A 14663-nucleotide genomic window follows, 5' to 3' on the forward strand; every position below is an offset into this window, starting at 1 on the left:
TGACCGGTCAATCAATGCAGTGCCGCAACATATGCACTAAATGAGATTTCCGTGCCCCCAGTCAGGTTACTCCCTGGGCAGTGACCCTGCTCACCCCCTCCCCTAGTTCCACCTCTGATCACAATTATCTCTCTTGGAGAGTGTAGCAAATTGGAGTTGGGGGAATCTCACCTCTGCCATGCATGGTCACAATCTGGGCACAGGACCCAAATAGTGGGCAATGTGGCACTTCTTACAGTAGAGAATAAGTAACTTTATTCTTTACTTGTGTATTAAGGACCTTATTTGCATTAAAATTCAGTCCCCATGGGACCAAGACTTTCTGGCTTACTGAACAAAGTGGAATTGTTTCGTAGAGGGTGGAGAATTGTATTTTATCTGAAATTACCCCCTCTGCACAAAATACAAACAATTATACCCATACAAGTACCTTGTGGAAGTTGTTGCCCTCTATCTTCCTGTGGTCTCTCCCTGTTTCTCACCGTGCCTCCTCCCATTTCCTTGCACCTCTGCGTCTCCGCATATATCCCTATACTCAGAGCCGGCTCCGGTCAGTGACATGGGATGCCCAAATATGAGCATACCCATATATGGGCATCCATGCCACTGACCGGAGCCCGCTCTGTTGCGGATATGGAGAGAGACTGGGAGATTTACATCCCCTTATAATTCATATGGTGCATAGTACCGGCACGTATTGTTTTACCGGTACTGTGTACCTTCCTACTTTCACACTGGTACAGTATATGCTGCAGTGGGACTGAGAGGGATATATTGGTAACACATAGTCATTGTTGGGGGAATTCAATCCATTTTGAAAATAGTAATGAAATGTTTTTTACTTTTCTTTTTTTTCAGTAATGAAGAATGAAACATTTCTGTTAAAATTGAATTGGAGGTGAACTGGATTCATCATCAACTCTGCACCAGTGTGAATTGATGTTCTTTAATGTTCTGATAAGGTACATGCAACATCTCTTCCTCAACCCCTGCACCACTCTCTGCCTCTTGCCTCTCTCTCTCCACCTCCCTGCTAAGCGTATTAACCCATCTAATGTAATCCACATTCCATGTCTCACTTTACTCTTCACTTCTCACGTGCCCTCTGGAATGTCTGCTCTCTGACTAACAAGGTCTATTTGTACATGACCTCTTCTGCTCTCATCATCCACCACCTCTCATTCCCCTCACCCCTGTCCTACTCGATACCTCAGCTTAATTGAACTCTCTCCTCTGACATCTACCCTTATCTCTAACCTCTCCTCACTTTCTGCTTAAACTAACTATCTTGTTAACTTTTACAATGCTATCATCTCCTCCTCCTCCCTCCTCCATCATATATATGCCCCTTCTAGGCTCTGACACACTCATCCCTCTAAGGCCATGATTATCATGGGCACATGCTTGGTCATCCACAGTGTGTGCGAGCGATGCAGAGCCGCCTCGGACCTCAGTGCAGGGATTGCTGCATACCCCCAGCATCTGTCACCCACAAACAATACACACACTAATACTCCCCACAATACACACTATAATACCTCCTCAATACTAATCTCCCCAATAATATTATAGCTCCAAACACAATATACACAACACCCTTACACAAGATACACAATCTAGTACTCTCCTCTGCACCTCTACACACAATATAATACTCCCACACACACAATATACACACTACCCTCCTACCCCCATAAAATACAACCAATAATACACACACACTTTGTGGATGTTGGGACCAGCTCCCGGCATGCACCAGTGAAAGAGAGAGGCCCGCAGAAGCTCGGAAGAACTCCCTCCATCCGTGCCTTCCTCCGTTTCACATCTTCTCCCTGTCTCTCTCCCTCCCTTTCCTTGCATCTCCCTGCGTCTTTACGTATACCCAGTCAGTGACGGCTCTGGTCACGTGATGCCTTAATATGGGCTTATCCATATATGTTCATCCACGTCACTAATGTGATGCCCGCACTGTTGCGGAGCTGGTACTTACGACGGGCACTTATTGTTTTATCAGTACTGCGTACCTGACTCTACCGGCCTACTTTCAACACTAGTACAATATGTGCTTCACTACGAGTGAGTGGGGAATATTGGCATCACACAGTCACTGTTGAATATGCCATTCAATCCATTTTGAAAATAGTAATGCAATGTGGTTTTGTTTTGTTTGCTTTTTGCAGTAATGAAGAATGGAAAAGTTATATTAAAATTAAATTGGAGGGGGACTAGATTCAGCATTTCATCATGAACTCTGCACTTGTGAGAATTTAACTTCTTGAATACCCTGACAGGTACACGCAACATTAAGACTATAATCTGCTGTGCAAGCTTTCGTGCTATACCTCCCCCTCAGGTTTTGATTTATACATTTGCTCCCTCAATTCATGTCCTCTAATATTTGAAAGCTCTCTCCTAGCATTTTCTCTTTACCACAGAACGTCATCCCAATGTAACCTGTCTCTTGTTCTTTCTGCTTGCTGTTTCCTCACTCCTCTGTTAAACTTTTCTAATTTCTCTAACTTCCACACTCCTGCTTTTATCCACATGTTCTCCTCTTTCCTTCCCCTACCTTTGCATGTGTCTACACACTGCACCATTTGTACAGACCTCTATTGCAGCTATTTCTGCACTGCTCAATGAAAAGCACTCTTTAATATCCTATTCTCTGTGCCCCCTCTCTCTGCGCCCCCTCTTTTGGCGCCTCCTCTCTCTGCACCCCCTCTCTCTGCGCCTATCTGTCTCATTCTCTCTACGTCCCTCTCTCTCTACATAGAGCTATCTCTGTCTCTCTCTACACCTATCTCTGTGTCTCCTTCTATGTTTGCTGATGTGTGGGATATCTCTTATAATCTTGAACCTGCTCATATACACATCGGGCCTCCCTGCCTCTGCCTCCCTGCTAAGAGTGTTAACCTATCTAATGTAATCCACATTCCTTTCCTTACTTTTCTCTTCCCTTCTCCTATGCCATCTGGAATGTCCGTTCTCTGACTAACAAGGCTCTAGTTGTACATGACCTCTTCTGCTCTCATCATTCACAATCAGTCATTCCCCTCACCCCATCTTACCTGTCCCACTGATTTGCCTCTGCTTAATTAAACTCTCCTCTGACATCTACTCTAACCTCTCTGCTCTCTCTCTCTTTCCGCTTAAACTAACAATCTTATTAACTCTTACAATGCTATCCTCCTATCTATATGCCCCCTCTAGGCTCTGACACACTTGTCCCTCTAGCCCACACCCTTGGCTAAATTCCCAAACATGTTCATCACACTTCCACTCGCTGTTCTTAATGCCTATGAAGGAAATCACACAATTGATATTTGATTTTTCTACAGTAAAAATGTCTCCAGTCCTGTATAAAGCTGCTCTCTGGGGCCAAACCACACTACTTTTTTTTCACATTCATCAACACTCAAATTTAATTTACGCTGTCTTTTTTTCCCTGTATTTGACTCCCTCCACTAACCTTCTCCTCACACTTGCCATCCTTCCTTCACTTCTCCTCAAGCATTTGACTACTTCAGAGGCAAGGTGGATGCCACCCACAAGGAGATTCCTTCTGTCCCTTCCCCCTTCTCTCCTTCTACCTAATTCTCCTTCTGCATTTGACTCCTTTTCTTCTCTTACAGAGCTGGAAGCTAATCATCTTCTCTTCTCCCTCTACCACATGCCCTCTAGATCGTATCCCCTCACACCTTACTGCATCTCTTAGTCCCCACTCTCACCCACATCTTCAATTCCTCCCTATTCTCTGGCTCTTTACCCTCTTACTTTAAGCCTGTAGTGGTCACCCTTTTCTCAGAAACAACCTACACCCTATGTGCCTTACTAACTACCGCCCTGTATCCCTCCTGCTGTTTGTCTCCTAATTGCTAGAATGTCAACATTCTTAAATCACATTCCCTCCTGGATCCTTTACAACCTGCCTTTCGTACAGCTCGTTCTACAGACTGTGCTTAAAGCAAATTCCCAAGGTCACTTTTCCCTACTAATCCTACTTGATCTATCTGCTGCGTTTGATGCTCTCAATCACTCTCCTCCTTCATATTCTAAACTCTCTCTTGGTATCCGTAACACAGTTCTATCCTGGTTTTCATCATAACTTTCCTGTCACACATTCTCCATCTCTGTTGCTAACATGTCTTCGTCTACTATTGATCTGTCTGTGGGTATACATCAGGGCTCTGTTCTGAGATCTCTCTTTCTCTCTACATACTATCATTTGGTGACCTCATCAACTCTTTGTGACAATCCTATAAATAACAAATACAAATATCAGGTCATGGGAATAAGTGATTTGGACATAAAAGTAACATTTCGGAAGTGTGGACAACTAATACATCTTGTAGATTGCCTTTACAGTGTGATGTCATTGATTCAGTAGATTGTGTGCAGACCAGGACTGCAGTACAGTGTCACTCACATGGATGACTTGCGTGGTAGAAGCTCAAGAACAAGGATGTCAAACTCCAGTCCTCGAGGGCAGCAAACAGGCTAGGTTTTCAGGATATCCCTACTGAAAACCTGGCCTGTTTGGGACCCTCGAGGACTGGAGTTTGACATGCATGCTCTAGAAGGAGCACAGCTGTGGGTGGGAGGTGGATTTGCTTTGCATCAAATGGTTTGGAGCAAGGTTTATTGTATGTATTATCATAATAACAATGCAATGCTTAACTTTTATTTCAGGAGGGATGACTGCAGAACAGAAGTGAATATTGAAGCCATGTGTTCCTTTTCTTGCAAAAGAGAAAATTTGAAGGACAGTTGAAGAGAAGGAAAATTACTACACCGAGACAGATAAGCAATGTGTATATTTCTCATTTACCATTTAGTATTTGTCGTTTTATTGACTCCACACAATCCAGCTGCTACGGGTTTCACATTGAATATTTTCATCTCTACTCTACCCCTTCCTGTGATCTGAACCATGCAAGTTTTCGTTGATTCAATACATCATGAGTAGAGGGTGGCTACAGTATGAAGTAAAGACCCAAGGACCACATCTACTACCATTCATAACAAGAACATGTGCAGTAGCGCACAGCTGCAGTTCTATGTGATTGTTATGAAAGGTTGAGGTGGTTCAATTCTATGAATCTGGAGTGGGATGGATCCTGTTTGCATCATATGGTTTCATCTAGGCCAGTAGATTATATAACTCTCAGTACAGGTTACACATGGCATCAGTATTAGTGATTTAAAGAGGAGGAAAGCTTCAATGTGGAGAACAAAGCCAAGTAATGTTGAAGTTACTCCTTTTACCATTTACTTGGTCAGTCTGTACTGTCTACTCTCCACACAGCTGCTAAGGATCTTCCATTTTAAATACTTTCACCTCCTATTCTGCACTGCTTTGCTGCCCATTATTCAGAGATGCGTTCCAGTCATGTTTAGCACTCTGAATCTCTCTGCAGTCATTGGTTCAGCACATCATGGGTAGAGCATGGCTACAGATACAGCAAGCTATTATTATTTTACCGGCTGATCACCCATAATATTGCATTAAAACATAGAATATCACTTAATTTCCAAAAGATTCAGTGATGCTGATAATGCAGAATCTCACAACATTTCCCATCATAATGCCATAATGCACAAGTGGGAGAAATAATCCTTGCTATATCTGTACATTGTGTGACGTATTACCTCAATGACCAATGAGAGCAAGTACATCTTCTGTATAGAGCGGCTGTGTTATGATGCAGTTATTGATCATCATTGACATAATCACAAGAATCTTATGCAAAGGGAAATAGTCCGCAGCGAAGTGAGATTTCAGCCCCCAAACGTCTGTAATATTAATGCAATGTCTTACTTTTGTTGCAGTGAACACTGAAGAGACGGATCTACTACAACACTGTACAGGATGAGCATACGCTACAAGCAGCAAAATGATCTTGCAGTTGACAGTATGTTGTTCTGGTAATGTGCACAATTATTATTTATGGGCTACACACCACAGTGCTGGACATATTCTGTTAACTTCAACTCTACTCCTAACATGGAGATGTCTTCCTGGTGTTACTGATTCAGTACATCATATGCACAGTGTGGTTATGATATGATGGATTGATTTAATGAACCCACCAACCAATGATGACATCTGCATCATCTTCTGTAAAGTGCAGATACAGCATGATATTATCAGCATTTGGTGCGGTATAATCAGAGGTATCTATGTGCTTTTGTGCCTGTTTTAAGTCCTCCAGCTTAACGCCCCTACACCTCCCACTACACAGGCATACTTACTTATGCATACACTGACATCTGGCATACCTACACACACCCCAGGGCCACTTCCTTCCCCTGATGTCAGGGAGAGGATGGGCATGCAGAGTGCAGTAAGTCTCCACGTTACTCTGGCCAACAGTCTTGGCCTACCTCCAGCATCTGTCACCCACAACATCTGTTCCCGCCTTGTAAAGTGCTGAACTATCTCACCTGGGTCAGTGCTATAGCTGATCACAGTGCCCGATCAGGATGTCACTGTGACAGGCAGCAGTGCAGATTGACCGGTCAATCAATGCAGTGCCGCAACATATGCACTAAATGAGATTTCCGTGCCCCCAGTCAGGTTACTCCCTGGGCAGTGACCCTGCTCACACCCTCCCCTAGTTCCACCTCTGATCACAATTATCTCTCTTGGAGAGTGTAGCAAATTGGAGTTGGGGGAATCTCACCTCTGCCATGCATGGTCACAATCTGGGCACAGGACCCAAATAGTGGGCAATGTGGCACTTCTTACAGTAGAGAATAAGTAACTTTATTCTTTACTTGTGTATTAAGGACCTTATTTGCATTAAATTCAGTCCACATGGGACCAAGACTTTCTGGCTTACTGAACAAAGTGGAATTGTTTCGTAGAGGGTGGAGAATTGTATTTTATCTGAAATTACCCCCTCTGCACAAAATACAAACAATTATACCCATACAAGTACCTTGTGGAAGTTGTTGCCCTCTATCTTCCTGTGGTCTCTCCCTGTTTCTCACCGTGCCTCCTCCCATTTCCTTGCACCTCTGCGTCTCCGCATATATCCCTATACTCAGAGCCGGCTCCGGTCAGTGACATGGGATGCCCAAATATGAGCATACCCATATATGGGCATCCATGCCACTGACCGGAGCCCGCTCTGTTGCGGATATGGAGAGAGACTGGGAGATTTACATCCCCTTATAATTCATATGGTGCATAGTACCGGCACGTATTGTTTTACCGGTACTGTGTACCTTCCTACTTTCACACTGGTACAGTATATGCTGCAGTGGGACTGAGAGGGATATATTGGTAACACATAGTCATTGTTGGGGGAATTCAATCCATTTTGAAAATAGTAATGAAATGTTTTTTACTTTTCTTTTTTTTCAGTAATGAAGAATGAAACATTTCTGTTAAAATTGAATTGGAGGTGAACTGGACTCATCATCAACTCTGCACCAGTGTGAATTGATGTTCTTTAATGTTCTGATAAGGTACATGCAACATCTCTTCCTCAACCCCTGCACCACTCTCTGCCTCTTGCCTCTCTCTCTCCACCTCCCTGCTAAGCGTATTAACCCATCTAATGTAATCCACATTCCATGTCTCACTTTACTCTTCACTTCTCACGTGCCCTCTGGAATGACTGCTCTCTGACTAACAAGGTCTATTTGTACATGACCTCTTCTGCTCTCATCCACCACCTCTCATTCCCCTCACCCCTTTCCTACTCGATACCTCAGCTTAATTGAACTCTCTCCTCTGACATCTACCCTTATCTCTAACCTCTCCTCACTTTCTGCTTAAACTAACTATCTTGTTAACTTTTACAATGCTATCATCTCCTCCTCCTCCCTCCTCCTCCTCCCTCCTCCATCATATATATGCCCCTTCTAGGCTCTGACACACTCATCCCTCTAAGGCCATGATTATCATGGGCACATGCTTGGTCATCCACAGTGTGTGCGAGCGATGCAGAGCCGCCTCGGACCTCAGTGCAGGGATTGCTGCATACCCCCAGCATCTGTCACCCACAAACAATACACACACTAATACTCCCCACAATACACACTATAATACCTCCTCAATACTAATCTCCCCAATAATATTATAGCTCCAAACACAATATACACAACACCCTTACACAAGATACACAATCTAGTACTCTCCTCTGCACCTCTACACACAATATAATACTCCCACACACACAATATACACACTACCCTCCTACCCCCATAAAATACAACCAATAATACACACACACTTTGTGGATGTTGGGACCAGCTCCCGGCATGCACCAGTGAAAGAGAGAGGCCCGCAGAAGCTCGGAAGAACTCCCTCCATCCGTGCCTTCCTCCGTTTCACATCTTCTCCCTGTCTCTCTCCCTCCCTTTCCTTGCATCTCCCTGCGTCTTTACGTATACCCAGTCAGTGACGGCTCTGGTCACGTGATGCCTTAATATGGGCTTATCCATATATGTTCATCCACGTCACTAATGTGATGCCCGCACTGTTGCGGAGCTGGTACTTACGACGGGCACTTATTGTTTTATCAGTACTGCGTACCTGACTCTACCGGCCTACTTTCAACACTAGTACAATATGTGCTTCACTACGAGTGAGTGGGGAATATTGGCATCACACAGTCACTGTTGAATATGCCATTCAATCCATTTTGAAAATAGTAATGCAATGTGGTTTTGTTTTGTTTGCTTTTTGCAGTAATGAAGAATGGAAAAGTTATATTAAAATTAAATTGGAGGGGGACTAGATTCAGCATTTCATCATGAACTCTGCACTTGTGAGAATTTAACTTCTTGAATACCCTGACAGGTACACGCAACATTAAGACTATAATCTGCTGTGCAAGCTTTCGTGCTATACCTCCCCCTCAGGTTTTTATTTATACATTTGCTCCCTCAATTCATGTCCTCTAATATTTGAAAGCTCTCTCCTAGCATTTTCTCTTTACCACAGAACGTCATCCCAATGTAACCTCTCTCTTGTTCTTTCTGCTTGCTGTTTCCTCACTCCTCTGTTAAACTTTTCTAATTTCTCTAACTTCCACACTCCTGCTTTTATCCACATGTTCTCCTCTTTCCTTCCCCTACCTTTGCATGTGTCTACACACTGCACCATTTGTACAGACCTCTATTGCAGCTATTTCTGCACTGCTCAATGAAAAGCACTCTTTAATATCCTATTCTCTGTGCCCCCTCTCTCTGCGCCCCCTCTCTCTCTGCGCCCCCTCTTTTGGCGCCTCCTCTCTCTGCGCCCCCTCTCTCTGCGCCTATCTGTCTCATTCTCTCTACGTCCCTCTCTCTCTACATAGAGCTATCTCTGTCTCTCTCTACACCTATCTCTGTGTCTCCTTCTATGTTTGCTGATGTGTGGGATATCTCTTATAATCTTGAACCTGCTCATATACACATCGGGCCTCCCTGCCTCTGCCTCCCTGCTAAGAGTGTTAACCTATCTAATGTAATCCACATTCCTTTCCTTACTTTTCTCTTCCCTTCTCCTATGCCATCTGGAATGCCCGTTCTCTGACTAACAAGGCTCTAGTTGTACATGACCTCTTCTGCTCTCATCATTCACAATCAGTCATTCCCCTCACCCCATCTTACCTGTCCCACTGATTTTCCTCTGCTTAATTAAACTCTCCTCTGACATCTACTCTAACCTCTCCTCACTTTCTGCTTAAACTAACTATCTTGTTAACTTTTACAATGCTATCATCTCCTCCTCCTCCCTCCTCCTCCTCCCTCCTCCATCATATATATGCCCCTTCTAGGCTCTGACACACTCATCCCTCTAAGGCCATGATTATCATGGGCACATGCTTGGTCATCCACAGTGTGTGCGAGCGATGCAGAGCCGCCTCGGACCTCAGTGCAGGGATTGCTGCATACCCCCAGCATCTGTCACCCACAAACAATACACACACTAATACTCCCCACAATACACACTATAATACCTCCTCAATACTAATCTCCCCAATAATATTATAGCTCCAAACACAATATACACAACACCCTTACACAAGATACACAATCTAGTACTCTCCTCTGCACCTCTACACACAATATAATACTCCCACACACACAATATACACACTACCCTCCTACCCCCATAAAATACAACCAATAATACACACACACTTTGTGGATGTTGGGACCAGCTCCCGGCATGCACCAGTGAAAGAGAGAGGCCCGCAGAAGCTCGGAAGAACTCCCTCCATCCGTGCCTTCCTCCGTTTCACATCTTCTCCCTGTCTCTCTCCCTCCCTTTCCTTGCATCTCCCTGCGTCTTTACGTATACCCAGTCAGTGACGGCTCTGGTCACGTGATGCCTTAATATGGGCTTATCCATATATGTTCATCCACGTCACTAATGTGATGCCCGCACTGTTGCGGAGCTGGTACTTACGACGGGCACTTATTGTTTTATCAGTACTGCGTACCTGACTCTACCGGCCTACTTTCAACACTAGTACAATATGTGCTTCACTACGAGTGAGTGGGGAATATTGGCATCACACAGTCACTGTTGAATATGCCATTCAATCCATTTTGAAAATAGTAATGCAATGTGGTTTTGTTTTGTTTGCTTTTTGCAGTAATGAAGAATGGAAAAGTTATATTAAAATTAAATTGGAGGGGGACTAGATTCAGCATTTCATCATGAACTCTGCACTTGTGAGAATTTAACTTCTTGAATACCCTGACAGGTACACGCAACATTAAGACTATAATCTGCTGTGCAAGCTTTCGTGCTATACCTCCCCCTCAGGTTTTGATTTATACATTTGCTCCCTCAATTCATGTCCTCTAATATTTGAAAGCTCTCTCCTAGCATTTTCTCTTTACCACAGAACGTCATCCCAATGTAACCTCTCTCTTGTTCTTTCTGCTTGCTGTTTCCTCACTCCTCTGTTAAACTTTTCTAATTTCTCTAACTTCCACACTCCTGCTTTTATCCACATGTTCTCCTCTTTCCTTCCCCTACCTTTGCATGTGTCTACACACTGCACCATTTGTACAGACCTCTATTGCAGCTATTTCTGCACTGCTCAATGAAAAGCACTCTTTAATATCCTATTCTCTGTGCCCCCTCTCTCTGCGCCCCCTCTTTTGGCGCCTCCTCTCTCTGCGCCCCCTCTCTCTGCGCCTATCTGTCTCATTCTCTCTACGTCCCTCTCTCTCTACATAGAGCTATCTCTGTCTCTCTCTACACCTATCTCTGTGTCTCCTTCTATGTTTGCTGATGTGTGGGATATCTCTTATAATCTTGAACCTGCTCATATACACATCGGGCCTCCCTGCCTCTGCCTCCCTGCTAAGAGTGTTAACCTATCTAATGTAATCCACATTCCTTTCCTTACTTTTCTCTTCCCTTCTCCTATGCCATCTGGAATGTCCGTTCTCTGACTAACAAGGCTCTAGTTGTACATGACCTCTTCTGCTCTCATCATTCACAATCAGTCATTCCCCTCACCCCATCTTACCTGTCCCACTGATTTGCCTCTGCTTAATTAAACTCTCCTCTGACATCTACTCTAACCTCTCTGCTCTCTCTCTCTCTTTCCGCTTAAACTAACAATCTTATTAACTCTTACAATGCTATCCTCCTATCTATATGCCCCCTCTAGGCTCTGACACACTTGTCCCTCTAGCCCACACCCTTGGCTAAATTCCCAAACATGTTCATCACACTTCCACTCGCTGTTCTTAATGCCTATGAAGGAAATCACACAATTGATATTTGATTTTTCTACAGTAAAAATGTCTCCAGTCCTGTATAAAGCTGCTCTCTGGGGCCAAACCACACTACTTTTTTTTCACATTCATCAACACTCAAATTTAATTTACGCTGTCTTTTTTTCCCTGTATTTGACTCCCTCCACTAACCTTCTCCTCACACTTGCCATCCTTCCTTCACTTCTCCTCAAGCATTTGACTACTTCAGAGGCAAGGTGGATGCCACCCACAAGGAGATTCCTTCTGTCCCTTCCCCCTTCTCTCCTTCTACCTAATTCTCCTTCTGCATTTGACTCCTTTTCTTCTCTTAAAGAGCTGGAAGCTAATCATCTTCTCTTCTCCCTCTACCACATGCCCTCTAGATCGTATCCCCTCACACCTTACTGCATCTCTTAGTCCCCACTCTCACCCACATCTTCAATTCCTCCCTATTCTCTGGCTCTTTACCCTCTTACTTTAAGCCTGTAGTGGTCACCCTTTTCTCAGAAACAACCTACACCCTATGTGCCTTACTAACTACCGCCCTGTATCCCTCCTGCTGTTTGTCTCCTAATTGCTAGAATGTCAACATTCTTAAATCACATTCCCTCCTGGATCCTTTACAACCTGCCTTTCGTACAGCTCGTTCTACAGACTGTGCTTAAAGCAAATTCCCAAGGTCACTTTTCCCTACTAATCCTACTTGATCTATCTGCTGCGTTTGATGCTCTCAATCACTCTCCTCCTTCATATTCTAAACTCTCTCTTGGTATCCGTAACACAGTTCTATCCTGGTTTTCATCATAACTTTCCTGTCACACATTCTCCATCTCTGTTGCTAACATGTCTTCGTCTTCTATTGATCTGTCTGTGGGTATACATCAGGGCTCTGTTCTGAGATCTCTCTTTCTCTCTACATACTATCATTTGGTGACCTCATCAACTCTTTGTGACAATCCTATAAATAACAAATACAAATATCAGGTCATGGGAATAAGTGATTTGGACATAAAAGTAACATTTCGGAAGTGTGGACAACTAATACATCTTGTAGATTGCCTTTACAGTGTGATGTCATTGATTCAGTAGATTGTGTGCAGACCAGGACTGCAGTACAGTGTCACTCACATGGATGACTTGCGTGGTAGAAGCTCAAGAACAAGGATGTCAAACTCCAGTCCTCGAGGGCAGCAAACAGGCCAGGTTTTCAGGATATCCCTACTGAAAACCTGGCCTGTTTGGGACCCTCGAGGACTGGAGTTTGACATGCATGCTCTAGAAGGAGCACAGCTGTGGGTGGGAGGTGGATTTGCTTTGCATCAAATGGTTTGGAGCAAGGTTTATTGTATGTATTATCATAATAACAATGCAATGCTTAACTTTTATTTCAGGAGGGATGACTGCAGAACAGAAGTGAATATTGAAGCCATGTGTTCCTTTTCTTGCAAAAGAGAAAATTTGAAGGACAGTTGAAGAGAAGGAAAATTACTACACAGAGACAGATAAGCAATGTGAATATTTCTCATTTACTATTTAGTATTTGTCGTTTTATTGACTCCACACAATCCGGCTGCTACGGGTTTCACATTGAATATTTTCATCTCTACTCTACCCCTTCCTGTGATCTGAACCATGCAAGTTTTCGTTGATTCAATACATCATGAGTAGAGGGTGGCTACAGTATGAAGTAAAGACCCAAGGACCACATCTACTACCATTCATAACAAGAACATGTGCAGTAGCGCACAGCTGCAGTTCTATGTGATTGTTATGAAAGGTTGAGGTGGTTCAATTCTATGAATCTGGAGTGGGATGGATCCTGTTTGCATCATATGGTTTCATCTAGGCCAGTAGATTATATAACTCTCAGTACAGGTTACACATGGCATCAGTATTAGTGATTTAAAGAGGAGGAAAGCTTCAATGTGGAGAACAAAGCCAAGTAATGTTGAAGTTACTCCTTTTACCATTTACTTGGTCAGTCTGTACTGTCTACTCTCCACACAGCTGCTAAGGATCTTCCATTTTAAATACTTTCACCTCCTATTCTGCACTGCTTTGCTGCCCATTATTCAGAGATGCGTTCCAGTCATTTTTACCACTCTGAATCTCTCTGCAGTCATTGATTCAGCACATCATGGGTAGAGCATGGCTACAGATACAGCAAGCTATTATTATTTTACCGGCTGATCATCCATAATATTGCATTAAAACATAGAATATCACTTAATTTCCAAAAGATTCAGTGATGCTGATAATGCAGAATCTCACAACATTTCCCATCATAATGCCATAATGCACCAGTGGGAGAAATAATCCTTGCTATATCTGTACATTGTGTGACGTATTACCTCCATGACCAATGAGAGCAAGTACATCTTCTGTATAGAGCGGCTGTGTTATGATGCAGTTATTGATCATCATTGACATAATCACAAGAATCTTATGCAAAGGGAAATAGTCCGCAGCGAAGTGAGATTTCAGCCCCCAAACGTCTGTAATATTAATGCAATGTCTTACTTTTGTTGCAGTGAACACTGAAGAGACGGATCTACTACAACACTGTACAGGATGAGCATACGCTACAAGCAGCAAAATGATCTTGCAGTTGACAGTATGTTGTTCTGGTAATGTGCACAATTATTATTTATGGGCTACACACCACAGTGCTGGACATATTCTGTTAACTTCAACTCTACTCCTAACATGGAGATGTCTTCCTGGTGTTACTGATTCAGTACATCATATGAACAGTGTGGTTATGATATGATGGATTGATTTAATGAACCCACCAACCAATGATGACATCTGCATCATCTTCTGTAAAGTGCAGCTACAGCATGATATTATCAGCATTTGGTGCGGTATAATCAGAGGTATCTATGTGCTTTTGTGCCTGTTTTAAGTCCTCCAGCTTAACGCCCCTACACCTCCCACTACACAGG

The 14663-nt window shown here is 43.4% G+C and overlaps 2 long non-coding RNA genes across 2 annotated transcripts; both read left to right on the forward strand.

Annotated features, from left to right (window-relative positions):
• Window positions 1-867: 867 nt before the first annotated feature.
• Window positions 868-8807, forward strand: LOC142486512 (uncharacterized). Its single transcript, XR_012799004.1, has 6 exons — window positions 868-962; window positions 2181-2291; window positions 4690-4811; window positions 5830-5925; window positions 7370-7473; window positions 8702-8807. It is a non-coding gene; the product is annotated as an uncharacterized LOC142486512 (long non-coding RNA).
• A 1789-nt stretch (window positions 8808-10596) lies between these two features.
• LOC142486514 (uncharacterized) lies at window positions 10597-14336 on the forward strand. The gene is made up of 3 exons (XR_012799006.1): window positions 10597-10709; window positions 13110-13229; window positions 14250-14336. It is a non-coding gene; the product is annotated as an uncharacterized LOC142486514 (long non-coding RNA).
• The last annotated feature ends 327 nt before the right edge of the window (window positions 14337-14663 follow it).

This window comes from Ascaphus truei, unplaced genomic scaffold (genome assembly GCF_040206685.1).
Source record: "Ascaphus truei isolate aAscTru1 unplaced genomic scaffold, aAscTru1.hap1 HAP1_SCAFFOLD_925, whole genome shotgun sequence".
NCBI lineage: Eukaryota > Metazoa > Chordata > Amphibia > Anura > Ascaphidae > Ascaphus > Ascaphus truei.